Source organism: Aptenodytes forsteri, unplaced genomic scaffold (assembly GCF_000699145.1).
Source record: "Aptenodytes forsteri isolate BGI_AS27 unplaced genomic scaffold, ASM69914v1 Scaffold277, whole genome shotgun sequence".
Classification (NCBI taxonomy): domain Eukaryota; kingdom Metazoa; phylum Chordata; class Aves; order Sphenisciformes; family Spheniscidae; genus Aptenodytes; species Aptenodytes forsteri.
In genome coordinates, this window is record NW_008795561.1 from 279,747 (window position 1) to 282,166 (window position 2,420).

Here is a 2,420-nt window from a genome sequence, read left to right on the forward strand (position 1 = left end):
CCCCCCGGCGGGACGACACGCTCCCCGGCCCCTCCACGGGCACCCTCCCTTGCGCTGCCGCCGCCGCCACTCCTCGCCCTCCCCGCCAACCAGACATCCGCTGATTTCAAGCGGGTCGTGATTCCCCCCCTCTTCTTTCCCCTGGCACTCGACTTGCAGCTCGGTGAGCTACAAGAAATACCCGGTTCCGACCAGAAAGGAGTGCAGTGTGTTGCCCACCGGGCGTACCTTCAAAGCTCTTACGGGCTTCCGACGTACCCTTGTGCCGGACACTCGGCAGGTTTGGGGTAAGGAAGAAACCGCAGCTGGGAATAGACAGATAGAAGAAATAAAGGAAATACTTTATTCCTGCCTGCTCTGCTTCACCTGCCCGACTGTGGTGTCGGCAACCGTTTCGGCGCCGTTATGCCCCTATTTTGTCCAAAATACACGTGTTTGTGGAAGAAGGAACGGCAGATGCCGAAATGCCCGTACTAGGTGTTACCGACAATACCCTTTCCTCCGGTGCCACGTCATTTTGTTGCAGGGAAGATATTCGGCTTCAATCAACAAAACAAGTGCGCTTCTCGCTACCCCCGGCTGACGTACGTATAGAAACCATTTGGGTGGAATTTAGCAGGTTATTCTTATCATCATCATTATTAATTTTCCGACGTAATAACCGGCCCGGGATTTTAGAATAAAAGTTAACTTCCCGAAAAGAAACGGCACGTTTTGGTTTCTTTTACACAAGTTTCCTCCCCCTACACAGCTAAGCTGTGGATAAAACCAGCTTCGATCCGAAAATTGTGGAGATCGGTAAACTGTCTTCGTTTCAGCTGGACTGGGTCAAACTCTGCCAGCAGCAGTTCGAAATTTTCCAGCGCCAGCCTTTACTTTTCATTTTCACAATTCACTTTGTTTTTGTTCTTCTTCTTCTTTCCCCCAGGCACATCTTTAAAAGCAGATGCACATTGTAAAACGTATCCGAAGCCGAACAAATGCTAGAAATAAAACATCAAAAGTCGCTACCCGTTCTCCTAGTTCACGTCCAGCACAGCTGCCCCAGCCACAGCCTGCATGTCTGAGAGGGAGAACGGGCATTGCAGGCGATACACATCTATATGTCTGTCTATCTATCTATCTATCTATATGCATACGCACACACACACTTACAGAAGTATAAATGCGACGATTTTAGAATCTTAAAGAATTATAAATAAGACGATTCTGGGATGTAAATAATCGTTGGAAGGCTTAAGCTTCTGTCTCTTGTTAATCGAGACTAGCGTTTCTCAAAAGGACGTTGACTGTCCCAGCGTCTGCAGTGAACTTGTAGATGAAAGTGGTTAAATGAAACCAAACCCCGAGAAGGTTTTTATCGCATATTGGGCGGCAGACAACGTTTTAACACCAATCCTGCAATTCCCATTCCATCTGAAGGAATATTTCGTTGTGTCACGGAGAGAGCTGCACCCATGTGCCGGGACTGGTTCGCTGGAGGAGGTGTTCCCAGCGTGTTTGGAAGAGCTCTTGGCCAAGAAAAGTACTTCGGTCATTAGGCAATTAACCTGAGACGAACGTTTACAAACCCTCGGACCGAGGAGACTTCGGAACCTAGTTCTTGCTCACTTCGGCTACATTTGCGTTAAATTATCCGTGCTAAATTTATGCACACTTCTCTTTCGGGGTTCGTTTTCAAACCCCAACCCCAGCATCCGCAGCGCACGTCTTTCCACCATCTCTCCCACCACTAAAACTTTCTTCGGAGGAAAAAAAAGGACAAACGCCCAACGAGGCAAAGAGGAAGAGCGACTGTCTGCTGGGCGGTTGGGGCTACACGGGGCGAAGGGCTCCCGCCCGCCGGAGCGGGGAAGGGTCGGGCATCCCCTCGCCCCGGAGCGCGGCGGTACCGAGGGGCAGGAGCCGCCCGGCTCGGGGGACAGGCAGGGGAGAGGCAACTAACCTGCCGGGAAACGTCTCTTCGGACTGGCATCTTCTCAGGAAGGAGAGAGGGAGAGGGAAGAGAGGAGACGCCAGCTCTTCCTGCGGGAGCGGCGAGAGGTGCGGGGACCCGGGAGCCGCCTGCAGACGCTGCCTCCCCGGGCAGGGGCGGCGGCCCCCCCCCCCCCCCCCCCCCCCCGCTCGCCTCCCTACACCGGCTGTTTCACACCAGTCCTTTCCCTCCCCTTCCCTCACGCGAAATCCAATCTCGCCAGGAAGCTACGAGCGTGCATGTCTTTATTTCTCACTCAGGCGGGCTACGACAACATATACGCCTTTCTTTTCTTTTTTTTCTTTTTTTTTTGGAAAGAACCCCCTGAAACCGGAGCTTAATTTTCAATACCGGGGACAACAAGAGCCAAAGCCCTGCCGAGGCTGGAGGGGACGGCGGAGCCCTTCGGGGGAACTGGGGCAGGCGCCCATAATAAAGCAATTAA

The 2,420-nt window shown here is 52.6% G+C and overlaps 1 protein-coding gene across 1 annotated transcript in view; it reads left to right on the forward strand.

Moving 5' to 3' along the window:
- The window catches only part of WNT7B (Wnt family member 7B), a 95,537-nt gene that overhangs the window by 4,078 nt on the left and 89,039 nt on the right, over positions 1 to 2,420 (forward strand). The window lies entirely within an intron of this gene.